The sequence below is a fragment of the Ahaetulla prasina genome, chromosome 5 (assembly GCF_028640845.1).
Source record: "Ahaetulla prasina isolate Xishuangbanna chromosome 5, ASM2864084v1, whole genome shotgun sequence".
NCBI lineage: Eukaryota > Metazoa > Chordata > Lepidosauria > Squamata > Colubridae > Ahaetulla > Ahaetulla prasina.
The window spans coordinates 111374674-111402614 of record NC_080543.1 but is presented as its reverse complement, the minus strand read 5'-3'; the positions used below and the strand labels follow the sequence as shown (position 1 = coordinate 111402614).

Sequence of the window (27941 nt, the reverse complement as noted above, 5' to 3'; positions counted from 1 at the left end):
TATTATTATTATTATTATTATTATTATTATTATTGTTGTTGTTGTTGTTGTTGTTGTTGTTGTTGTTGTTGTTATTATTATTATTATTATTATTATTATTAATTAAATTTTTATACCGCCCTTCTCCCAAAGGACTCAGGGCGGTGTACAGCCAAAGATAAAACACAATACATATACAATTAAAGCCAACAATTAAAACCTAGCAAATTACAAAAGGCTGATAATTAAAAGTTTAAATTTAAAATTATAAAAAATTTAAAAAACCCAATAAAAAACCCCAATTTAAGATTAAAACTATTAAAACCATTATGCCAGTCCTGCTTGAATATCATTTATCATATAATTTGAATATATCAAATTATATTTTCCTAGAGGAAAAAAAAAAGAAGAGAGAGAAAAAAAGCTTGGTTAATTCAAAACGTCATTTTGAGTCTGATTTGATAAATCATTGCAAAAAAACAAAAAACCTGAAACGTTTATTCATGTTTAATGGCACTTAAGCTGGTTATCATTGTCTTCTTCCTGGACTTTTCTTTTCAACTGCGGACTATTTTATTGTTGTGACCCAGGTCCAAGGAGGTAGTAATAAACTGAGTCCATGGAAAAGCAAACAAACTTTATTCAAACAGCTGGGAATTACTTCATTCCCAGCCTCGTTCAACTCAAAGTAAAACAGATGCCTCCCAACATAAATTCCTCAGTTATCTCGCAAACCTTGGTCCAATTAGGCAAACTGCCTAATTTCCTGGCAAACATCCAGAAGCCACAAAAACAATGACATAGATGAAGCAGAAGATACAGCAGAAGACGCAGCTACAACGTTACTTTCTGGCAAAGCTCAAACACTGGTGCTGGTCTGTTTTAAGCCTTATGGGAGGGGCCAATCATCTCTTGGTCCTACTCCCGAGTTGTCCTCTCTGCTTGAGCTGCTGTTGCCTTCTGGCAGCTCTTCTCAGGCATGCATTAGGAACAGGCTTCTTCTGTTCCTCTGCCTCACTACTATCAGTCTCTGGAGGCTCTGGAGTCCGCACCTCACTTCCTGATGACCCTGGCCTCACCTCAGCCTCATCACTGTCTGACTCCATTCCCAGCTCCGTAGGCTGCTGACGGACCACAACACTTATAGTCCAGACCTTTTCTGGTAGTCATCGTTCTTAATCTTCTTCTTCTTGTGCTATCTCTGTCATCGGATGTTGGCGATCATGTTGGCAATCCTATTTTTGTCAACAGTCGGATGAAAACTGCTGAGTTTTGTCCAGACCAATTCAAACCATTCTTCTTAATAGCCCAACTCTATTTAGATTTTCCAAGGTCGGTCAAGATCACCTCGGTGCTGCTTTCTAAATAAAACACAACATAAAAGAGTTAGCATTGTAACAGTTAACATAAAGAAGAAAGATTAAATTGATATCTAAAGCACTAAAAATACAGTAAAATCAAGATGGAAAGTAAAATAACCTCATTAGACATTGTATTATAGACAGAGTACTCATAGCCAATTACTACTTCGGGTAGCTGCCTTTTAGACCCCAGGTGGAGTTGTAAATGTATTTCATAAAGACTCTAGTGAATGTTTTAAATGTTCCTATGCTGTTGGCAAGCCTTCAAAAAATTCTAATCCTAAAGAAAAAAAAATAAAGCATTCAGAACTGGGCCTAGACATGTAGTACACTTGTTATAGCATTTTTTGTTTGTATGCCTTTGAGTCAGTCTTTGAGTCAGTCAGTCTTTGAGTCAGTCAGTCTTGACTCCTCATGACTTCTTGGATAAACCTGCCAAATTTCCTTGGCAATGTTTAAAAGTGGTTTGCCCTTGCTTTCTTCTTAGGGGTAAGAGAGTATGACTGGCCCAAGGTCACACAGTTGGCTTTGTGCCCATGGTGGAATTAGAACACACAAACTCCCAGTTTCTATCCCAATGCCTTAACTACTGCATCAAATTGGCTCTCATAACATGAGCAACAACTAATCCAGCCCAATTAACAGTAGAGAAGGATCTCTGGTTTTCCAAGGCAGCTCTATTATAGAGCTGATTATAGTTCTGTGACTTCTAATGGTATTGGTAATGCCACTTGGAATACATCTTATCCCAGGATGCTCTTCTACATGCCTGGGCAATGTAATTTGTCACTGAACCATTATATAAGAAATAACATGGCCTACTTTCATGACCAGAGGGACGTGGTAGCTCAGTGGCTAGGTTGCTGAGCTTGTCGATCGAAAGTCAGCAGTTCAGCGGTTCGACTCCCGAGTGCCATGGAACAGGGTGAGCTCCCATTACTTGTCCCAGCTTCTGCCAACCCAGCAGTTCAAAAGCACATAAAAAATGCAAGAAGAAAAATAGGGGCCATCTTTGGTGGGGAGGTAACAGTGTTCTGTGCGCCTTTGCCATTTAGTCATGCCGGCCACATGACCATGGAGACGTCTTCGGACAGCACTGGCTCTTCGGCTTTGAAACAGAGATGAGCACCGCCCCCTAGAGTCAGGAATGACTAATGCATATGTGCAAGGGGAACCTTTACCTTTACCTTACTTTCATGAGGATTACAGCATAGGCCCATGATAGTGAACCTATGGCACGCATGCCAGAGGTGGCACACAGACCCCTCTCTATGGGCACATGCACTGTCACCAGCTGCTCCTCTGGGTTCCATCACATGCATGCACAGTGGCCAGCTGTTCTTTCAGGTTTTGGCATGCGTGCCAGCCAACTGGTCTTTGCACGAAGACCAGCTGGTGCGCCGGAACCCAGAAGGGAGCAGCTGGCTGGTTCACACGCGCGTGATGGAACCCAGAAGAGCAGTTGGCTGCCACGTACATGTGCACCAACCTGTTGTGACCCAGACCCAAGTAGGTAGCAACAAACTCAGTCCGTGATAAAATAAACTTTATTCGAACAGCTGGGAATTACTTCATTCCCAGCATCGTGTAACTCAAAATGAAACAAAAGCCTCACAAACAAACATTCTTTGGTTATCACAAACCTGAGTCCAATTAGTCAAACTGCCAAAGGCCCTTCCTGATAAATGTCCAGAAGTCAGAGCAGAGAACGGAGCAAAGAACGCAGCTACAATGTTGTTTTCCAGCAAGCTGAAACACCGGTGCTGGTCTTGTTTTAAGCCTTATGGGAGGGGCCAATCATCTCTTGGCCCTACTCCTGAGTTGTCCTTTTTACTTGAGCTGCTCTTGCCTTCTGGCAGCTCTTCTCATGTGTGCATTAGGAACAGGCTCCTCCTGTTCCTCTTCCTCACTAATATCAGACTCTGGAAGCTCTGGAGTCCGCACCTCAGCCTCATTGCTGTCCAATTCCATTGCCAGCTCCGTAGGCTGCTGATGGACCACAACACAACCAGTTGCTTTCTTCCAGGTTTCAGCACTCTGTCGCACGTGCTCCACTTTTGGCACTTGGTGCTGAAAAGTTTAGCCATCACTGGCACAGGCTGTAAAAATAGAAATAGTAGATCACGTCCTCCCCGTAGCACCATGGAACATTCCTAACATTTAAAATATCAGTGTTGTATGTCATTCTGAAACTGAATCTTGATTACATATGCTAAACGAGTTTACATATTTACATAATAAAATCAAAATGCTCCTCATACAGTTAATCTCATAAACTATGTTTCTAGACATTAATAAAGAATAACCAGCAATTGCCCCCATAATATATTAGCACTACCGCAAAAGAAACTTTTAAACTCTGATGTAGAAATAATAAAACAGCAAATGTTCATATTTTCTATTTATAGCAAATTGGCATTTAGGTGTATTTAGAAGAACTACATGAATGATGAAATGAAAGGGAGCATCTGTTGTTCAAAGTACGGTATAAAGGCTTTGCAGAATTTTCATTTGAAGATTCAGTTTGAATAAATCTTGATAGAATTGTTCTTTTAATCAAACATTAAATTGAATTACCTGATTAAATTCAATTACTTAAATTACTTGAATAATGTAATTAATTAGATACCTTTGAATTGATTCCTTTACCTTTATTGGTAAGAAAATGCCCTTTTATTTGTGAATGGAGAATTTGAGGAAAAAATAACAACTTTCTCTTGGATTAGGAAGACTTTCCCACTAATTTTGGGCATCACCAAATATAATGGCAGCAATACAACTTTTCCTCCATCCTATTTTTGACCTTTCTCTGCTTTTCATGTGAAGTCATTTGTGTTGGCAACTTGGCTACCATTATTCATTCTTCATTAGTGTAAGCAGCATGCTAGCGGCTGGATGGCTAGACAGTTGCACAGTCCGGAAGATAAAATGGTAATGAGATTATTGGACATGAAGAGATTATTGAAAACTTCATAAATACTCTATGCCCATTGTTTCTTTTAGCACATCCATTGTTGAAGTATTTTCCTCCATTCTGTATTAGCAAGTCAACTTTAAATGTATTTCTCCCATAATTATAATCTTTAGTTCCTTCTAGTTTCCTCTAATGTTGTTGGGAGACCAGGCAGCCAATGAGGCAGGAAGTCTCAAGCAAGGAATTAGCCTTGAATCCTTGTGCAGCTGTAAGAGATAGAGCTTTATCTATCTATTCTCAGCAAAAGACAAGCAGTCTCGGGAGATTCCTTTATAATAGACAGAATATAGTAAAGTAGTTAGCTTGAATTCTACATCTGTAGATCTGATTGGCTTGACAAGGGTCCAAACTTCAAAGTCTCGTCCTATTATGTTTTTTTTTAAAGAACTCAGCAGCATTTTCCCAAGAGAAGAAGTTTTATAATTAATTTCAGAATTTTACTTCAAATCCATCTGGACCTTTAGTTTATTTGTAACTTTCTAAAATCAACATTCTAAAAAAACATTTTTCTGCTTATTCAAAAAAAGAGTTGTTTTTAATCCATAAATTTGTATATTTAATACTGATTTCATTAAATGAAAGAAACTGAATCGGTGCTATAAAACTTAGTAACCCAAAGGTTCCTAGCAGCTAAAAAGCAATTAACAAACAATTTCCAAAAGTGATTAGAAGAGAAAGTACACGAAGGTTTTAGTGAAGCTCACATTCCTTCATCTCCTAGAGCTCCAAATATTCTGGAGATCATTGTTTTTCATCTCAAGTCGTCTTCTTGTCTGGAGAGGAATTCTAAAAAGGTCGGTCTGCTCACCAGCTCTTCATTTTGATGCTTTTATTAGCTCTGCTGTCTCCAGTTTGCCATTTCTTCCCTGGATGTTCCGACTCAAGATTATCAGAAAACTTTTCTGACGAAGAACTGACATCCGAGCAATTTCAAGCCAGCTCTGCTTCTAACAACCAAATAATGGAACTTAATGGTTAGTATATCTGGAGGTTGTCTAAAGCTTTCCTGGCTAAAACCTCCCACATGATCTTTATGTGAATTTCTCAGAGACATCTGGCTGCTTCACTCCTTGAAACAGAATACTAGTCAATATGGCCCCACGTTCTCATCTATGAATTTTGTTTCCAAAACAAAATCCAGATGGTAGTAACTTTTGAGAGAACTCTTTTGAGGGAGGAATATACATCTAGCCAGTTTTAAATGAATAAACAAGCAAAAACAAAACAACAACAACAGCTAGACAAAAACATATAGTTTCAACACATGCTGGAGAAGGCAATGAAATCTGTCCCTTTTCCCACCTTTTCTCATTATGCTGCTCAGATATAAAACATTTTCCCCAAGGCAGAGATTGTATTTCAGAATACCAGGGAGAATTTCCTTGAACTCTATGGAGCAAAGCAAGGTAAGGAATAAATAAGTGTTTTGTGGGTTCTATTTAAAGACCCTCCTTCTTATTTCATATGCAAACAAGACATCTTGTTCTAAAGATAGACACGTCTGCCCTGTATATCACATTTTAGCTATAGGCTGCTACCATCAAACAGAGCAGTTGCATGCCAAATGTCTGCATGCGCTATATTAGTTTTGATTTATTTATTTATCCCAGAGGGGGAAGGAACCGTGTTCATTATGATCAGTATTTCAGGCCCGAGCACATGCTTATGCTATCAGAATATCGTTTTTGGCAGATGGGTCACAGCGAGGCCAAGCTTGAAGGCAGAAATGCTTGTGATCAATCTGCTGAAATGGTTAGGCAAGAGTTTCAACCCAGTCTTTGTTCTTGGCCTGGCTGACTGGCTGATTGGCTGATTTAAATTTGGATGCCACTGAACTCCAGTCAACTCTGGGTGGATCACAGCGATTAAACTAACCTTTTAAAAAAAACACTATAAAACAAAAATAACTACAAATTAGTCCCAAGATGGCAATCCAACAACAACAGTGTTATAAACAGGGAAGCCCCATATACTACCTTAAGGCGTTTTTAAACAGTCTTAAGGTATTAAATAGCCAGGTACAGGTAACCTTCGACTTAGAACAGTTTGTTTAGTGATGATTCAAAGTTACAATGACACTGAAAAAAGGACTTATGACTGCTTTTCACACTTATGAGCCATGGTGGCGCAGTGGTTAGAGTGCAGTATTGCAGGCTACTTCTGGCTGCCTGCAATTTGACTGTTCGAATCTCACCAGGCTCAAGTTTGACTCAGTCTTCCATCCTTCCGAGGTGGGTAAAACGAGGACCCAGATTGTTGGGGAAAATGTGCTGACTCTGTAAACTGCTTAGAGAGGGCTGTAAAAGCACTGTGAAGTGGTATATAAGTCTAAGTGCTATTGCTATTATGATTGTTGCAGCATCCCCACAGTCACGTGATCAAAATTTGGATGCTGGGCAACTGGTTCCTATTTATTATGGTTGCAGTGTCCTGGGATGTGTGTGTCACATGGTCATCTTTCACAATCTTCTTACACGCAAAGTCAATGGGGATGCCAGATTCAATTAACCAGGTGTCAAGATTGAACTGCTTTGCTTCTTTCAAACCTAATGCTTTTCAACTTGCCAATGAACTGGGTGGAGGGAAATGGAATGTGGAGAATGTATGCAGAGATTGTGAGAGCATGGAGCCACCATTGCAGGTGCTTGAGAAAGATAGAGACAATGGACAATGTGATCAGCCGGGAGTGAGGAGAAGGAGAAAGTATTGTTTAACAGGGCAAGCATTTGTGCGGGAAACCAGAGCTGGTTTTGTTTCTTCAGTATCAACAGAATGTATCCAATAAAGTTTTACTTTTGGGAATTCAATTCTCCCAAGAGTGTGTCCTTGTTTTGGATTCACTATTGGACAGTTGACAACGGGTTACTAGCTTAACAACTGCAGTAATTCATTTAACAACTGTGGCAAGAAAAGTTATAAAATGGGGCAAAGCTCACTTAACAAATGTTTCGCTTAGTGTGGTCGTAAGTCGAGGCTACCTGTATTAAGGCTTTTCGAAATGTCATAATTATGGAAGGTATATAGGTTTTCATTCTAAACAACAGTGTTGCCACAAAAATGGTGGATTTCTGGGTTCCAGAAATATCACAATGCTTAACTGAAGGGACCAGAGCATGCCAAATCTCCTGTTGACACTTTTGAATGGTTTTCAAGAATACCTCGAAGTAGAGTGCGCTGCAGTAATCAAGGACAAGGTGAGATGACCATGGGGGCAGGCATGGGGACAACTGGCATCAACAATACTGGACTTCAAAGTGGCAGATGACCTCTCCTAGAGGTGTCATGTAGATGGAGGATAACAGAGTTATCTCAAAATTGAACAGCTCTCCCTCAACAGAGTGGGAGGGACAAGACATCATCTATCTCCAGTCTACAACATAGTCCTTTCAATAGGTCCAAGAAGGCTCCACACCCATTTGCACCACTCAGGTGACCCCCAATGACACAGATAAAACTCCAGGTGGCCTTAATGACTCACTAAAAGAATGCAAATGACCAGCTGCCTGCAAGGAATATAAATCCTTCCATTCCCCACCATCCAGTGAGAGCTGAAGAAGCTTCTTGGATGGTAGCAAAATGTCTTCAAAGAAAAACCAGAAAGTCTAGTTTCCTCTTGGGTGGGGGAAACACCTTTGGGACAACCATGACCTGGATGACTGAGAATCTCCATAGACAGATAAAAGGGAGTCTTAGGTCCTGTGGTACCCCAGAAAGGAGGGACTCAGATGTCCTTAAAGGCTGATACAGGAAGATCTCCTACCCAGAGAGACAATCTCCTGTGACTGGCCATGTAGAAACCACAAAAGATGTATTTTTCTAGTGAGAAATATTGAGACATTCGTTCTAGCCTCAGCTCACCATTATTACATGAACACCCAGAGTGCACAGGCTAATTCTACACTTCCCTGCTGATCTCAGACACCAACCCTGCCAATAGCATACCGTGTTGCCAGGTTCTGCACAGCAGCACTTCAAGTATGTCAGAAGATGAGCTGTGCCACAAACCAGTTTTAATGAGCATCTAGCCTGTCATTATCGAATGCTCTGTATTATGTAGATTTAGTATGCTATATTCCCCTATGCCTATTCATTGCTTTTACCATTTTAAAAATGTTTAAAAGACATCAGATTTCTGTTTTTATATACATATACATATAAATATACATATACATATACATATACATATACATACATACATACATACATACATACATACATATATATATATATATGTAATTTGATTCTACTGTTATTTTTGTAGACCACCCTGTTTAGCTGGTCTTAGATTGCAATAAAGTTTGATTTGAGTATATATGCATCAGTGGTGGCATTCAGCCAGTTCAGACCGGTTCAGGCGAACCGGTAGTGGCAACCTGCAAATATCCCCCTCCACCTGGGCCTGCCCCCCCCCCGCCCTGGGGATATGCCGTCCTATTTAGCCACATTTTCTAAGCTGTGTGCATGTGTGCAAGCCCTATGCGTGAGAAAAGTGCATGCACAGAAGGCCGCATGCATGCGCAGAAGGCGCGCGAGAGAGCAAAGCGATTGCACGCATGCTCTCACTCACATTTTTGGTGCGTGGTGAACTGGTGGTGAAGTTATGTGATATGCATGTCCTTTCCTCCCCTCAGCAACATTTCCCTTATAGCAGTTTTTTTCGAAGTCTTCCTCCTCTGAGCTTCTGAGGAAAAAAAAATTGCAAACATTACTAGTCTCCCTATCTTCTATCACTGATGAAATCTTTGGCCTCTTCACTGAATTTTATCCTAAAGTATAATCAGAATTGGATCACTTCCAAGTTTAGAACTTAACAAGCAATCAATTTGCTCACATCTATGGCATTTTTCAAACAGCAGCTGCTGTTTCTTAGTTGCTTGTTTAAATGTGCCTTTTTTTTAAAAAAAACTTGAGCTTTGTTTTCTAATTTAGCAGCCCATATTAATATGTTCTGTCTGTCCAGCAGTCTGTAATTGTTTCAGTGCTCCGTATTCAGGGGAGAAGCTATTATCAATGAGACCCATCCACCAATATGGCCTTTTCATTATCCTGCTGTGATGGCAATGAACTTTTCATCAGGAGATGTCAATTGGTCCCAGGATAAGCTCTTGGACTTTCACTGCAGGTGAATACTGATTATATAATGATTGCTCCTCACAGTGTTGCTGCTTGATTTGAAAATGTAAGAGGTATTTTTGAACTTGGAATGAGTTTGGGGGGAGAAATGTGCAGCTTAGATGTAGCAGGTGTATCAATAAGAAGGCACTGATGGTTGGTTTTACTTTATTTATCTATTTATCGAATTTATGGGCTGTCCATCTTACTATAGAGCAAGGTGGATATCAGATAACCAGATTTTTTTTTTATTTAAATCAGATTTTTTTTTAATTTTTATCCAATTTATTCTAATACAATGCTTTTGGAGTAAAATCTATCTAAAGGTAGTTTTCTGTTTAAGATACATTAATAATTTAGTTTATTCAGCATGAAATGGAGCTTACTCATGTAGCATGAGGCTGTATATTCTGCAATATTTACATTTTTGGTAAACTCATTCAATAAATCCAAGCTCTGCAAGCTGAGATAACATGCACTCTGAATAGGGAACCTTCATTTTGTTTGCAAATAATAATATTAAAGATTCTAACTACCAGAAAGAATGAATCCTTACATTTAAAGAGCACCTGTCATTTCAGATCCATCGGGGCAGCGCCTGTTAGCGGGCATCCACTCACCTGCTGCCCGCCACGTCCCTCAACTTGTTGCGTCACTGCCGCATCACCAGCAGCCCCATTAAAGTGAATGGGACTGTCAGTTAATCAACAGTGGGTCAGAGGAGGAGCTGCTGCGGGACAGTGATGACAGTTGCTCTTTAAAAAATATGATTTAAATCAAGATTTAAATTATGATTTAAATCTTGATTTAAATTGCCTTGATTTAAATCAAATCCACCCTGCCATAGAGTAACTCTTACAGTTACATCTTAGTTAAAACATAAAACGTTAAACTCAAACCTTACAAAGACACATTTTACTCTATCAACCACCTCCATTGCACTGATTCCCCTACTGGTGCCCCAAGCTGTTTGGCACAGCCACCACTTAGGCCCTTATGAAAAGATAAGAGGGTTAGGGCAAGTAGTGGTATTCACTTACTTTTGTTACCGGTTCGCATATGTGAGCGCGCATGCACAGAGCCTTCATGATGATGTCTGGGTAGGTGGGCGGAACTTCCTGCCTCCACTACCAGTTTGCCCGAGCCAGGTAGAACCGGTAGAATCCCACCACTGGTAAGGGCCAATATCACATGGGGGGGACAAGATATTTCCGAGGGCAGGAGAAACAGAAGAAGCCACTCTTCCTGGATCCCATCAGCCGGAATAATCAGGCTGACGGATCCCTTAGCACGCCTCTTCTACTGGCATGAGTGATACAGGCGAATCTCAGTGGGTTGATATGGTCCATCAAGTAACCTGGACCTATGCATCCTGTTTCTGCATACGGACAATTACAGTTGGTTTTGGATGGAAAAAAGATGGAAAAGCAAATGATTCTTCCAGGCAATATATATATATATAATAAGTCAAGTAATTGACAATTTTCTGACCTGAAGGTTCCCTTTCCTGACAAATAATTTGCAATGCCTCCTCCAAGAGAAGAATAGTTCAGTAGAAGGCAAAGTTTGGGTAAATGAGGGATATTCAGCAACCTGCTCAAACTCTGGAATGTGATAATCATGTCACAGAGAAAAAAGATGAAAAGGCATCGTATTCTGATGGATAAGATTTTCTTCCCATACTTTTTGAAAATGCCTTTTTATGCCATGCTTAAGAGGCCAGATTTTCCACAAAACCAAAACATGTTAATTGGCACAAACGTACAAATCTATTGCTTTTACTCCATAAGTCAATTTCCAAATGTTCCAGACAAATTAAATCAATTCAAAAAATAGAAACAAAAGACTGTAAATTAAACAGTTTTAGTAATTCTAAACACCCCTCCTTCTTAAAGTGTAAGTAGGTAAAGTATCTTAGATTGTGTATGAAAATGATTGTCTGAATCAACCAAATTAATGAATAACAGCTACGCATCCTTAGATTTTCTCTTTCCTCCTCATATCTCTTTCCATCAGGAAATGTGCCCAAACTTGATGGATTAAAGAAAATCTAAAATAAATAAATCAGTTGATGCTATTTTTATGACTCTTTGTGTCTGCTCTATCTCAGATACTTAAGCCGAGGGCCATAGGTAGGCTGCAAATAGTCGGATAACCATTGGAGATCATTTGGGGAGGAGGTTGTTTTGTTTGATTTGCATTATTTCTCTGCTGTTATCTACCAATCAGTCATCTGTATTTTTGCAGTGCAGGTCTGGTATTTGAGTACTTGGGCAAGCAAGTATACACTCAGTGTGGAACAGAGGTAGGTTTCAGCAGATTCTGACCAGTTCTGGAGAACCGGTAGTGGAAATTTTAAATAGTTCGGAGAACCAGTAGTAAAAATTCTGACTGGCCCCGCCCACATCTATTCTCTGCCACCCAAGTCCCAGCTGATAGGAAGGAAATGGGGATTTTGCAGTATCCTTCCCTTGGATTGGAGAAGGAATGGAGATTTTACAGTATTCTTTCCCTGGAGTAGAGTGGGAATGGAGATTTTAAAATATCCTTCCCCTACCATGCCCACCAAGCCACGCCCACCAAGCCATGCCATGTCCACCAAGCCCCACCTAGAACCGGTAGTAAAAAAAATTGAAACTCATCACTGGTGTGGAAGTTATTTCTACTACAGCTTGCAAAAGACCCTTGCTTGGAAACAGGCAGGAACATCCTTAGTGAGGGCCAAGAAGGGTCAAAGTGACAAAAACCTGTCACGCTATACACCCTGTTCCTTTTCTTCATGGAGTGAGATATTGGTTGCATTCCCCCAAAGAATGGAGCTTGCAATACAGTGGTGGACTACCATTATACCATGTAAAGGATATATGTTTGTGTTTTTATTTTTGTAAGTTATAATGTACACTGAAGACGGCATTTAATTTTGTTTTACCATGTGCAGTGACAATAAAATAAACTATATAAACTATACTATATCATTCTGGTGAAAGCAGCAGACAGCACTGGAATCAACTAGAAGCTCAAACAGCTGAACATGTCCCAGAGTAGTTAGTTTCCAAGTGGCAGAAAACAATCAGAGTAGAGCTAGAAGGGACCTTAGAGGTCTTCTATTCCAATCCCCTGCTCAAGCAAGAAACCCTATACTATTTCAGACAAGTCCAATCTCTTCTTAAAAACCTCCAATGATGAAGCACCTACAACTTCTGAAGGCAAGCTGTTCCACTGGTTAATTTTCTTCATTGTTAAGGAAGTTTCTCCTTAATTCCAGGTTGCTTCTCTCCTTGATTAATTTCTATCCATTGTTTCTTGTCTTGCCTTCTGGTGGTTTGGTAAATAGGTTGACACCCTCTCCCTTTCTTTGTGGCAGCCCTTCAAATACTGGAATGCTCCTGTCACCCCAGTCCTTCTTTTTTCTAGACTATCCATACCCAATTCCTGTAACTGTTCTTCATATATTTTAGTCTCCAGGCCTTTAATGATCTTAGTTGCTCTTCTCTGCATTCCTGCTGTTCTACCTAGCTGGAATCCGAGCCTTGACACTACCTACAAAACATTGGTCCATACAAAGGCTTGATCTGGGAACACCTCCATCCTCCTCCACTGAAAAGACACTGTGTATGAAAACAGCAAGATTCACCATTCATTCATTCATTCATTGGCCATGCCAAAGGACAGTATTGCCAGCCATGGTTTAATATATTTTTTTTCTCTCAGCATTTTTGTAATTGCCAGATGACATTTCTGTTTTTGTGTTCTAATCTTCTTTTGCCTGTACCTCCAATCTCTCAACCACTGGACTCCATTTTGACTTGGAAGATCCCAAGCTATAGAGATCCTATTTGCAAGGCAATGTTTTTCCTGCCTTCCACCATAAGTGTCTTTTTTAAATTGAAAACATGAGGATAATAGTTTTCCCAACCCACTTTTTCTATTTTTCTCAGTTATCATAAATTTGTTCCAACATTTCTAAATTTAACTATTATACTAAACTGCTTGACAGATTAGTACTACATCTACAGTGTGGTGACCACACCATTTAATTCATTGGAATTTCCAAGTGTCAATTTGTTAACTTGAACCAACAGCAGTGGTGAAATCCCTCCGGTTCTATCCAGCTCGCCGAATCGGTAGCACTGGTGGTGGGAGGCTCCGCCCACCTACCGGGATATCATTACGTCCCCTTTTTTTACCATCTGGTAGCGAAGGTAAGTAGATTTCACACTGGCCAACAGCAATAGTGAGCTGTTTAACACAAAATCTTAAGTCTAGTTTCGTATTCCCCAAAGTTTTTGTTTTTTACAAAACTAAATCATTATCATTGAGATTTCTCAGTCGAATACCTTTTTCTGCAATTAATTTATTTATTATGAACTGAAATGTGACTGTAAATTCTTCTCATCCCAGATTTAGCTTCTTGCTTTTAAGAAATCTGGTTTCCTTGGCTACCTCAGAGATTAGTGGGTATTAATTTCTGCAATTAACTTTTTAAAAAGCATATCTCTTTTTCCAATCTGACTGGCAAAGAGTAATAAATGTGCCAACATTAATACATTCAATCTGTTTCCCTGCAGATTTGTTTGAAAGAACAAGTCCGTTTCTCCTTCCAGTGTCCATGGATTTGTTCATGTCAGTAATTTCCAACCAGTACCTAAAATTATATTAGAAGTCATGATTTGTTTGCCCTGTGAAACAGTCTGTATTCTTTTTGAAGGGCACTTTTAAATCCCCTGACCTTCCCAATAAAAATTACAAACGTCAGTATTACAGAGTAAGTAAATATTCCTTCAAGGTTAAAAAGGAAAGTGGGGGGAGGGATGCCATGAAATTGAACTCAAGGTAAAAGACATTAATTCAGAAGGTACAGGATCAACAATGTAGTGTATAATATGAGAAATGGTCTTCCATAACTTTACTTAGAAAAGTACAATTCAGCTTTGTCTGCCATGTTCAAAAAAGATGATAGAGTTATGGCCTTCTGATGTCAAAAGAAGATAGCATGACCAACACAGGTAAAATGAGACTCTGATTATCTTTGAAACAGAAGTCATCTTGCAAATAGATTAGTGCTCTAGGTCAGGGGTCTGCAAACTTGGCTCTTTTAAGACTTGTAGACTTCAGCTCCCAGGGTTGAAGCAAAGCTGGCTGAGCTTTGAGTTGGGAGTTGAAATCCACAAGTCCTAAAAGAGGCAAGTTTGCAGACCCCTGCTCTAGGTGAATACAAACATGACATTTGCTTACTGGTAGAAGAATTGGTCTGCTTGGTGGGAATGGTCCAACTGTTTGAGACTCATTAAGCTGTTTTTCCTCTCTTGCTGTGGATCTGATACTTTTATCCTGGAGAGATAGTGGAGGTGGAGACTCCCAAGATTAAAAAAGAAGAGAAGAAGATCAAAGGTATCTATGCCTTAATAGCCTCAGGTTTAGTGATTTGGTTTAATTTTGTTCATGCCATGGGACATGCTCAACATTTGAGATACTGAATTGCCCTCTGTCCATGAGCAACATAAATGAAAGGCAGGTGGAAAGTCAGTCAGCACTAAGTGTCAGATCCACCATTTGTAAGAGAATTCTTGGGAATTCTGAAATAAGTAGCGTCTCCCATATACATTGGAAACTGCTTCTCAAATTGTGGTGTCATTAAACATTACAGCAATATCATGAGAAGAACAAATAATTTTATCTAAATTGTAATGGGACTAAAACACTTGGAAGACCTCTTTGTCCCAGGCAATGAGATGTAGACTCTATGAAAAAAGCAAGATGGTTTTAAAGATAAGATTGGCCGTTTTATTTTACCCACATTTATTACTTCTCTCATTTCTCAAATATGTAAATGTTGCCAAGTTCATTTAAAAAATACACTCTTATAAATCTCACATGATGCGCTGAATGTATTCAATAAACCCAGCTGTTTTCCTGCCTAGAGAGAATCTAGTTGTCCTTTCCTGTCATGTGTTCAAAACAAAATATAAGAAAACATACAAAGAATCCAAGAAGATGGGGAGTTTTACTGAGAAACATTTTCTGTGTATTTGTTTTGGACTCTTGGTCTGAGAGTTTTTCATTCCTTTGATAAAGAACCTGGCATTTGAAACATTTTGAACTCAACAGTAAACATTTTTCACATGCTTTGAGGATCAGTTTCTTTCTTTCACTGATTAAGACTGTCATAAAAAATACTTTTAAAATAAAAAGTATGCAAAGCATAAGCAAGCTAAATGTTCAGAGATACTCTGGTAAATTTAAAGCATAAAGCTGAAACAATTTGTCTTTTTTGTTTTGTTTTGTTGTTTTTAATCACCTGAATGAATTTATTATTACTGATTGCATTCTCATGACTGTGAGCTCTTTTCATCACCCACAATCTGTGTTCCAGCTTATCTGAATGTTTGTCACAGAAGTAGAAACTCCTTGCATTTTCATCAGGATCACCTAAATTGGGAGGAGTATCTCAAGTAGTGAGCCAACAGGTTGCAGGTTGGATTCTCAATCCTATTAGATGAAATTTTGAGAATCATTCTGGGATCCCAAATGCAGTATCTGGAGTAGAGTCCAATAATAGAAGCATCTCATAACACACATATAATTGTGAGAATGGAGGCTTAGAACAAGGAGAGTGGGCTGGTGAAGATGACTTCATCTTTCCCTTAGTTGTTGCTAAGTGAAATATGAAATGTCCAGATAAGATATTCAGTTGATTTTTTTATTAGAAAAAAAAGGAAGAAGAAGAAGTGGAACCAGAGCTCTTGTCAAGCTGTGTAAATATTGGCTTAATTACCAGTGCTTGAGAGATGTCAGCATTATCTCTCATCATAAATCATTCTAAAAATACAAATTCTTTGGTGGGAAATTGGAATGATAGTTAGTTTATTTATTTATTTATTTATTTATTTATTTTTATTTATTTATTTTCATCAAGCATATATTTTATGACAGATACAAGTGTAAACATAATTATAAACACATTTAAAGGGTATGAATAAAAGAAAATATTAGGACAGGGACGGTAGGCATGCTGGTGCGCTTATGCACATCCCTTAAAGACCTCTTAGGAATGGGGTGAGGTCTACAGTAGACAATCTAAGGTTTAAGTTTTAGGGATTTGGGGAAGAAACCACAGAGTCAGGTAGTACATTCCAGGCGTTGACCACTCTGTTACTGAAGTCGTATTTTCTGCAGTCTTGTTTGGATCGGTTTACCATGAGTTTGTATCTATTGTGTGCTCTTGTATTGTTTTGGTTGAAGCTGAAGTATTCATTGACTGGTAGGACATTGTAGCAGATGATTTTATGTACTATGCTTAGGTCAGACCGAAGACAGCGAAGTTCTAAGTTGTCTAAGCCCAAAATTTTGAGTCTGGTGGCATAAGGTAATATTGATATAAGGCCTATGGGCACCATATATCCTTGAGCTGTAATTGGGCGGGGAAGGAGGGATGATTCCAGACGGTAGAGAAGTTCTATAGATCTCCAGTAAGCCTCACCACATTTTCCTTGTTTGCCTTGAATCTCCATGGCTCCTCTTTTCCTTAAATTAGGGGTGAGCAACTTCTTGCTGGTCAAGGGCTAAATTTAGCATTTCTGGGGGAGGCTAAGTACCTCAAAATAGATAAGCTTATATTAGGTGTTTGAACAAGACTGAACTTCAGAGCATTCCTTTGCTTTTTAATTGTGGTCCCTTTCTTGCCGCTTATATTCAGTGTGTGCAACTCAAATTAAGGCTATGCCAAATATTTTCAGTTAATGATTGGAAGAGGGTCCAGAAAGCCATATAAAATAATTCAGATAGGCCTCAGATTCCCTACCGCTTTTCTACAATTATATGCCTTTCATCCACATTGTCAAAAATGAGTCAAATAAAAATCTGAAGCAGGTACCCATGATGAAAGGTAAATAGATGTAAGAAATGGCAGGGAAATGCTATTCTCTTCCTCCCCCCCCCAATACTTTAGTTCCTATGGAAATAATCACTGTATAAATTTAGAGTTCGTTTGTACACTGTGTAAATCAGGGGTAAAATTTATTTATCTTCACTACTGGTTGCACAGCCTCCTCCACATGTGCGCAGAACCTTCTGCGCATGCTCAGAGCATCAAAAACAGGATGTGATGATGTCCGGGTGGGTGGGCAGAGTCTCCTGCTGGCGGCGCTACAGGTTCACACGAACCGGATAGAACCAGCTGAATTTCACCAGTGGTGTAAATGCAAAATTGTGTGACTATAATCTGTCATGGAATTTTCTCCATCGTCCTTTAAAAATGATGTACTTAAAAGAGAACATTATAACATGTTTTGTGTGAAAAAGCATCCCATGTAATACAAATTGAAACGTAGTCCCATACTCTTGTAAAAACAGGGAGTTACATTTCATGAATCTGGATGGTATTTTCCCTTCGCTCATCCAGCTCCACTCAATGACTTTTGGAAAAAAAGAATACATTTCTGCAAAATTGTTTTGTTAGCAACAGAATGCCTGAACATTCTCAAAGGCAAAGAAATGGTGCTTGAAGGTGTTAAGAGAGAAACCAGCTTCTCTGACCCTTTGTTTGCATGCAAAATAGAAGGAGGTCTTTGACTCTCCTGTGGGCTATTAATTAATTAAGACTGATTACCATATTAATTGTTGATATACAAGGAGTTCCTGCCCAGAGTGAAACACCTTCATTCTGCTGTCACCAAAAGCCGGAAAAGATGAGACTCACAAAACCATAGAATGAAAACTATCGTTAAAATAAATTAACATTATTTGGGACTTACGAAAACCATTTCTTTTTCATGCAAAGGCAAATGTTTCCCTGTCAGTCATGTCTGACTCTAGGGCATGGTGCTCATCTCCGTTTCTTGGCTGAGAACGCATGCAAAGGACAGTAAAAAAGAAGCTGCTGGGAATGAATGCATAACACGGCTTTGGGGACAAATGGCAAACTCTCAAGCCACCAATTAGAGATTTTTCTCATTTATTTAATATCCAGAGTGCAAAAGATTGCCTATTCTCTGCATTTCTGTGCTTGGGTATGCATGACACCAGGTCGGTCATTAAGATTCAGACTGAAGATTCAGAAATCTGAATTAAGTCAGGAGAATGTGCAATACAAACTGTTGAATAATATTAAGCATTCCATTTATTATGTGCCCTCAACATTTAATGACCACATTTTATCCATCACAATCTATCTCTAACCCAATGAAGAAATCCTCCGCAGTTTGCCACCGGTTCGCTGCCTGCACATGTGCAGTGCATGGCAAACGTGTGTCTCTGTACTACATCCTACAGCATCTTGAGTCTCCAAAGACCTATGCAAGGGTCTTTTTTGTAGACTTTAGTTCAGCATTCAATACCATCATTCCAGACATTCTTCTAACTAAGCTAAACCAGCTACAGGTACCGGAACAGACTTGTAAGTGGATCACAAGCTTCCTAATAAACAGGAAGCAGCAGGTGAAGCTAAGCAAGATCACATCAAATACCTGTACAATTAGCACATGGCCCCCCAAGGCTGTGTGCTCTCCCCACTTCTTTTCTCTCTGTATACCAATGACTGCATCTCCAACGATCCATCTGTTAAGCTACTAAAGTTCGAAGATGACACAACAGTGATTGGTCTCATTCAAGACAATGACGAATCCGCATATAGACAAGAGGTCGAACGACTAGCCTTGTGGTGCAACCAAAACAATCTGGAACTGAACACACTCAAAACCGTAGAAATGGTGGTAGACTTTAGGAGAAACTCTTCCATTCTTCCACCTCTCACAATACTAGACAACACAGTATCAACAGTAGAAACCTTTAAATTTCTAGGTTCTATCATATCGCAAGATCTAAAATGGACAGCCAACATCAAAAACATCATTAAAAAAGGACAACAAAGAATGTTCTTTCTGCGTCAACTCAGTAAACTCAAACTGCCCAAGGAGCTGCTGATTCAGTTCTACAGAGGAATTATTAAGTCTGTTATTTGCACCTCCATAACTGTCTGGTTCGGTTCTGCAACCCAACAAGAAAGACACAGACTTCAGAGGATAATTAGAACTGCAGAAAAAATAATTGCTACCAACCTGCCTTCCATTGAGGACCTGTATATTGCACGAATCAAGAAGAGGGCCGTGAAAATATTTACAGACGCCTCGCATCCTGGACATAAACTGTTTCAACTCCTACCCTCAAAACGACGCTATAGAGCACTGCACACCAGAACAACTAGACACAAGAACAGTTTTTTCCCGAAGGCCATCATTCTGCTAAACAAATAATTCCATCAACATTGTCAAACTATTTACTGAATCTGCACTACTATTAATCTTCTTATCGTTCCCATCACCAATCTCTTTCCATTTATGACTGTATGACTATAACTTGTTGCTGGCAATCCTTATGATTTATATTGATATATTGACCATCAATTGTGTTGTAAATGTTGTACCTTGATGAACGTATCTTTTCTTTTATGTACACTGAGAGCATATGCACCAAGACAAATTCCTTGTGTGTCCAATCACACTTGGCCAATAAAAATTCTATTCTATTCTATTCTATTCTATTCAGTGTGTACCAAACATGCGCTGCATGTGTGTGCATGCGCAGTGTGCGCCAAATGTGTGCTTTGCGTGGAAAAGGATGCTTAACATCCTTTTTTCACGCAAAGTAGAACAGCAAAGGGAGGGAACAGCTGTGCTGCGCTATTTGGATTCACTACAAAGCAGGATTTCCTGTTTTCTAGCGAATATAAATTGCCCGGCACAGCTGACCATACCAGTAGCTTTTTAAGATGAACCAGTAGGATTTCACCACTGCGCTGATTTTCCAGGTCATCCATTGCTGCTGTAACTGAATCCATCCACTTTGCTGCTGTTCATACTCTTCTTCTCTTTTCTTCCATTTTTCTTAGCATTAAAGTCTTCGCTAGAGTTCTAGGTTTAGGCATTATGTGTCCAAAATGAGATAATTTGAGCATGATCTTTTGTGTTGCAAATGAGAACCCTGGGGTGAATTGTTCAATGATCCATTTTTTTCTTACTTGAGCATGGAATTCATAGTTTTATCCAGCATCAAATTTCAAATGCCTATCCTGCTTCTTCAAAGTCCAACTTTTTCCCCCCTTGTGGTTTCTTCTCTCCCCCCACCCCGAGTCCTGCTATGTGGTTTCATCATGGTAATTGGTATTCCTTTGTTGTTTTCAGAAGTTGTGTCAGACTCTTTGTGATAGATGGACCATAGCATGTCAGTCTCTCCATTCCTCCATTGTCTTCTGAAGTTTTCCCAAATTCATGTTCATTGCATCTCATCCTCTACCATTCCCTTTCTCCTTTTTTCCTTCCTTCTTTCCCAATATCAAGTGTCTTCCAGTGAGTCCTCTCTTTTCATCTGGTGGCCAAAGTATTTGAGCTTCATCTTCAGTATCTCTCCTTTCAAAGAACAGACAGGGTTGGTTTCCTTGGTGTTCCTGTGAGGGATGAGCAAAGAACATCAGGACTATATGCTAAAAGTGTATATTCCCATCAGGCATGAAGGTCATCCACTAAAGCAAGCAAGCAAGCACCTATATTGGATAGCAGTGATATAGGAAGATGCTGGATAACTGGATAAATCTGGTTTACCACTTCTGGTTCCTGTCACTGCCATTCCCTCCCCCTTACATCCTTCATCTTCCCTCCTGCACAGCTTCCCCAACTTCCTTTGCCTCTCTCCCTCCGTTTAAGGCAAGATGCCAGCAAGCCTACCGAAGCCTAGTGAAGATGGCAGGGTTGACAGAATCACAATCTAATTTTACACATTCCATATTATCATTTGCAGCATTCTTTACTTTCAAGGCACCAACTATAAAGTCGAGAGTGGCACAGTGGTTAGAGTGCAGTACTGCAGGCTACTTCAGCTGACTGCTAGCTGCAGTTCAGCAGATCGAATCTCACCAGCTCAAGGTTGACTCAGCTTTCCATTCTTCTGAGGTGGATAAAATGAAGACCCAGATTGTTGGGGGCAATATGCTGACTCTGTAAACCGCTTAGAGAGGGCTGTAAAAGCACTATGAAGCGGTATATAAGTCTTAAGTGCTATTGATGTTGCTATAAAAACCAACTTTCTTAGGGTTTGAGCCAATAATTGATGGCCCGGCCATTTGCCTTTCCATGAAGATGCTGCTTCCCCAGCTTTGTCCTTTGCAATCTTAAAAAGATGAAAGGATTATTTCATTGTACTTCACAATGTCATCTTGCCAATTATTTTCGTTCACATCCAAGTAGAAATCTTTAGCTAGGGAAAGTATTCAATAAAGCAGATAAGAATTCTTGTCTGCCATGAAAAGCTGTGAAAGATAATCTCCTTTGTTTTTCAGGCAGTTAATTTATTTTAGGAATTTACTGAAGATTACATTCTGCCAATACATTTTATTAAGGATTACAACACATTCATTTAGTGATATCTTTGAGGTCTTCTAACAGAAGGGGAATGAGTTTTTGACAACTTTATGACCAGCATAATCTATAATTATTTCTAATAAACTTTTTTATTGTAAAATATTCACTAGCAAACACGTACCCGCCTATGGTTTTATCCAGAAGATGAGCAGTAAAAACCCTTAATTTGAATTACTTAGTTTGAGTGGCAAGCCAGTACTTGGTGCGTGGAATACACTTGACCTGATAATTGTTTGAACTTCAGACATTTTGGAAAAAAAAAAAAAGAGGGAGCCCAGTTCAAATGAAATAACCCAGCTAAGAAGAGTCAGCATTAATTAGCATAATAACAGTTCGAACTTTCAGTGACTAATGGATAACCCATTCTGCGTGACCAAACTTTCTTTGACTTTAATTGGGATTTTTACATTTTGCTCTTCCAGACTCAGATGTAATTGCATTCTGTTGACCTTTTCACTCCATGGACCAGTTCTTGTTTTCTTTGGAATAAATGGGAGTTGTGCCATTAGCCCGAATAAAAAACAGGCTGGAGTCATATCAATTGGCAAAGAGCACATTTTAACTGAAAATGCAGTCTCTTTGATTTATAATACTAAAAAAACTATATCCACTGAAGGTGGGGAACGGAATTATATGGCACAATATTCCTTGTTTAACAAACTAGTCAATGTATTTCTCCTCCAAAGATAGCACTGTTGGTTATTTGTATAAGGTGTGTGTGTGAAAGTTTTATATAGAAAGGCATTTTCCAAAAGGAAATTGACCCAGCATTTAAGACAGGTCTGTCTACGCTAGGATGGGGGGGAAAAAACACCCTGACTCATGTCCATTACTTCAGAAACAATTATCTATTCCTTCAGAGATTTGCCGTCTGATGAAAAGTTAACTAATTGAAGGAATAAAAATGAACCTCCCCTTAAATGATAAATGATAATGACCTTAGTTTCTTTTTAAATTTTGAAGGGGAGGAAATCTTACTTCCCTGGAACTTTGTATGCCTTTTAAAACTACTCTTCTGAAATGCAATGCAATGATTTCACACAAATTGCAATATCAAAGCATAGAGCATTGTCCTTCTTGGATCATGACAACTTTAAGTCTGAATTAAGGATGTGTAACAGGAATCATGTAAAATTGACATTTATATAATATAACAATAACAACAACAACAACAGCAAGAGCAACAACAACAACAAAGTTGGAAGGGACCTTGGAGGTCTTCTAATCCAACCCCCTGTCCAGGCAGGAAACCCTACACCACTTCAGACAAATGGTTATCCAACATTTTCTTAAAAACTTGTGTTGGAGCATTTTCAACTTCTGGAGGCAAGTTGTTCCACTGATTAATTGTTCTAACTGTCAGGAAATTTCTCCTTAGTTCTAAGTTGCTTCTCTCCTCGATTAGTTTCTACCCATTGCTTCTTGTCCCATCCTCAGGTGCTTTGGAGAATAGTTTGACTCACTCTTCTTTGTAGCAACCCCTGAGACATTGGAACACTACTATCATGTCTCCCCTAGTCCTTCTTTTCATTATACTGGACACACCCAGTTCCTGCAACCGTTCTTTGTATGTTTTAGCCTCCAGTCCCCTAATCACCTTTGTTGCTCTTCTCTGCACTCTTTCTAGAGTCTCCACATCTTTTTTACATTGTGGTGACCAAAACTGAATGCAGTATTCCAAGTGTGGCCTTACCAAGGCCTTATAAAGTGGTATTAACACTTCACGTGATTTCCTTCATGTATTTCCTGTCACGTATTTGAACATTCTGAACAAAGAATGAGTTGGGGGCTGTGTATCTGGGGAGTGCAATCTCTTTCCCCTTGGGGCTATATTCAGCATTCAGAATCACACTAGAATCCACATTTTCAGAAATGGGCTGAAACAGGATGGAAAAACTCATGGATCCCAAAATGGAGAAGGCCAAAATGGGAGACATGTATCTATTACTGTTAATTCCAACATTGTCCTTTCTTACAAATGGCAGCTTCTTATCTGGTTTATTGCTGTAATAAATCCATCAGACCAAACCTGTAGTCGTAAATCCAGTACAAGCTCTGAACACAAAAGCAAGCTCCCTAGGGAAGCAGCCTCCAAAGGAAGTAAGAAATTAAAAACTCAAGAAAAATTTTAGGAACTTTTGGATAACATGACTAATAAAAGAAAAATAAAGAGGCAAGAACACAGGTTTCAGATCCACATTGTTCCAGGGATTTTGCTACCTAAATACCTGAAAGCAGTGGTAGAATTTAGCTGGTCTGCACCAGTTCAGGCAAACTGGTTGTTAAATTACACCCCCTACCCGCTATCAAAGTGGATCCTGGGTGCTGCGCTGCAATGGAGAAACGGGCAACGGAGTGGCCGGCATGAGGGAAAGAAAAGGCCACTTTCCCTCTTTCTTCTCCCTGCTCCTCTTCCTTCTGTCATGCTGGCCGCTCTGTTGCCCATTTCTCCATTGCAGCGCAGCACTCAGGATCCACTTTGATAGCGGGAGGTAATTTAACAACCGGTTTGCCCAGGGTCAGGTTGGCCATCACGGGAGGCTTATTCCAAATATGTGGTGGAGCTGGATGATGGGGATGGGCCATGCCTCCCACGACAGCCAACCTGACCCTGGGCAAACCAGTTCTTAAATTATTTGAATCCCACCACTGCTCAAAAGTCATAAAAGCACAACTGGTCCTGATTCCCCTTGGCAATTATTTCCAAGTTCCATGACCACTTCAGCAATTTCTTGGTGTATTGAACATGCCTATGCCTTTTCAGCCCTTTGAGTTTTGCCTCTGGCATTCTTGAGTGCTGGGTGGAGAAGACCCCAGATTTAGGTCAGTGTTTTCTGGAAGTCTGTTGCAGGCAGCAGAATTCCTGAAACCTAAAAAGATTGCATCTGGATTTTGAGATATTTATTCCTGCGTTGTTTTTATCTTCACAAAGGGCATTAATTTTTTTAATGTTGCTATTGTTATTACAAGTCCCTTACTATTGTTATCGTAATCACAAATAATATTATGATCAAAACCCACCATCATTAAAAGTAAAGTATTAAAGATGCTGGTAACCTGTGATATACAAACAAACAAATACATTTCATATCGGTGAAAATTGGAGTGGTAGTTCAGTAATATTTACAATGGTGGAATTCAATTTTTTTTTATTACTGGTTCTCTGGGCGTGGCTTGGTGGGCGTGGTGTGGCTTGGTGGGCGTGGCAGGGGAAGGATACTGCAAAATCTCCATTCTCACCCCACTCCAGGGGAAGGATACTGCAAAATCACCATTCCCACCCCACTCCTGAGGGAAGGATATTGCAAAATCTCCATTCCCACCCCAGTCTGGGGCCAGCCAGAGATGGTATTTGCCGGTTCTCTGAACTACTCAAAATTTCCACTACCAGTTCTCCAGAACCTGTCATAACCTGCTGAATAGCACCCCAGAATATAAAGTCATATCTTTTCCTCGTTATTATTCAACTTGTTCTTACAGTATATGCATACTGATCCTATAGAGTTCCCATTGCTTTCATTTCACTTCTAAGAACAAAATAGTAATCTCGTATTCATAGATACAGGAATTTTAATTATGGAACAGTTGCAGAAAACCCTGAATGAAGAGGATTTGGGCACAGAAGAGAGTGCTGCATAGCAGATTTATTTATTTATTTATTTATTTGATTTGATTTCTAGACCGCCCTTCTCCCAAAGGACTCAGGGCGGTGTACAGCCATGATAAAAATAAACAATGTACAATTAAAAATAAATTTAAAAACTTATTATACAGTTTGGCCGAGAAATTTAAAATATATAAAATCTAGAAAACCCCAATTTAAAACTTTAAAACTTTAAATTTAAAATCTAGACGATTTAAGAGAGCCCCGCGTGAACAAACAAATATGTTTTCAGTTCGCGGCGAAAGGTCCGAAGGTCCGATATTTGGCGTAAACCAGGGGGAAGTTCATTCCAAAGAGTAGGAGCCCCCACAGAGAAGGATCTTCCCCTGGGGGCCGCCAGCCGACATTGTTTGGCGGACGGCACCCTAAGAAGTCCCTCTCTGTGTGAGCGTACGGGTCGGTGGGAGGCATGAGGTAGCAGCAGGCGGTCCCGTAAGTACCCAGGCCCCAAGCCATGGAGCACTTTAAAGGTGGTAACCGGAACCTTGAAATGCACCCGAAAGGCAACAGGTAGCCAGTGCAGTCTGCGCAGGAGGGGTGTTACGTGGGAGCTACGTGGAGCTCCCTCTATCACCAGCGCAGCTGCATTCTGGACCAACTGAAGCCTCCGAGTGCATCTCAAGGGGAGCCCCATGTAGAGAGCATTGCAATAATCCAGGCGAGTTGTAATGAGAGCATGAGTGACTGTGCATAGGGCATCCCGATCAAGGAAGGGGCGCAACTGGCAAACCAGGCGAACCTGGTGAAAGGCTCTCCTGGAGACGGCCGCTAAATGATCTTCAAAGGACAGCCGTGCATCCAGGAGAACACCCAAGTTGCGCACTCCCTCCTTTGGGGCCAATAACTCGCCCCCAACAGTTAGCTGCGGCTGCAGCTGACTGTATCGGGGTGCCGGCATCCACAGCCACTCCGTCTTGGAGGGATTGAGCTTGAGCCTGTTTCTCCCCATCCAGACCCATATGGCCTCCAAACACCGGGACAGCACTTCAACAGCTTCGTTGGGGTGGCCCGGGGTGGAAAAGTACAGCTGAGTATCATCAGCGTACAGCTGATATCTCACCCCGAAGCCACTGATGATCTCACCCAACGGCTTCATATAGATGTTGAACAGGAGGAGCAAGAGAATCGACCCCTGCGGCACCCCACAAGTAAGGTGCCTCGCGGTCGACCTCTGCCCTCCTGTCAACACCGTCTGCGACCGGTCGGAGAGATAGGAGGAGAACCACTGATAAACGGTGCCTCCCACTCCCAACCCCCCCAACCGGCGCAGCAGGATACCATGGTCGATGGTATCAAAAGCCGCTGAGAGATCTAACAGGACCAGGGCAGAGGAATAACCCCTGTCTCTGGCCCTCCAGAGATCATCCACCAACGCGACCAAAGCTGTCTCCGTGCTGTATCCGGGTCGGAAACCGGACTGGAACGGGTCTAGATAGACAGTTTCATCCAGGTACTGGGGTAGCTGCCATGCCACGGCACTCTCTACAACCTTCACGATAAAGCGAAGACCGGACGATAATTGCCTAAAATGGAGACCGGACGATAATTGCCTAAAATAGCTGGATCCAGGGAAGGCTTCTTGAGGAGGGGTCTCACCACTGCCTCCTTCAAGGCGGCAGGGAAAACTCCCTCCAACAAAGAAGCATTGATAATCCCCTGGAGCCAGCCTCGTGTCACTTCCCGGGAGGCCAGCACCAGCCAGGAAGGGCACGGGTCCAATAAACATGTCGTGGTGTGCAGCCTCCCCAGCAGCCTGTCCACGTCCTCGGGAGCCACAGGGTCAAACTCATCCCAAACAATCTTCACAAGACACGACTCCGCCCTCTCACCTGGATCATCCCAATTTTGGTCCAAGCCATCCCGGAGCTGAACGATTTTGTTGTATAGATAACCACTAAATTCCTCGGCGCGTCCCTGCAACGGGTCATCCCGCACCTCCTGATGTAGCAGGGAGCGGATCACCCGAAACAGGGCGGCCGGGCGGTTATCTGCCGATGCAATGAGGGTGGAAGCGTAAGAACGCTTCGCCTCCCTCATTGCCACTAGGTAGGTCCTAGAATAAGACCTAACTAGTGTTCGGTCAGCTTCGGAACGGCTGGACCTCCAGACAATCTCTAGGCGTCTTCTCCGGCGTTTCATCTCCCTCAGCCCCTCAGAGAACCAAGGGGCTGGCCGAGATCTACACCGGGCCAGAGGCGGCAAGGGCACAACACGGTCCAAAGCTCCAGCTGCATCCCGTTCCCAGGCCGCAACTAGTTCTTCAGCCGTGCCGTGGGCCAGGTCTTCAGGAAACGGCCCAAGCTCCATCAGGAACCTCTCCGGGTCCATCAGGCGCCTGGGACGGAACCAACGCATTGGTTCCGTCTCCCTGCAGTGGTGGGTAGCGGTCTGAAAATCTAGGCGAAGGAGAAAATGATCTGACCATGACACCGGTACTGTTT

At 40.8% G+C, this 27941-nt stretch overlaps 1 protein-coding gene and 1 long non-coding RNA gene across 5 annotated transcripts in view; one reads left to right on the top strand and one right to left on the bottom strand.

Moving 5' to 3' along the window:
• The window catches only part of GPC6 (glypican 6), a 1109412-nt gene that overhangs the window by 208871 nt on the left and 872600 nt on the right, over positions 1-27941 (top strand). The gene's annotated exons all lie outside the window — the stretch shown is intronic.
• Positions 662-4392, bottom strand: LOC131199431 (uncharacterized). Its single transcript, XR_009155343.1, has 3 exons — positions 3990-4392; positions 2984-3439; positions 662-1340 (listed from the first exon to the last, which is right to left on the bottom strand). It is a non-coding gene; the product is annotated as an uncharacterized LOC131199431 (long non-coding RNA).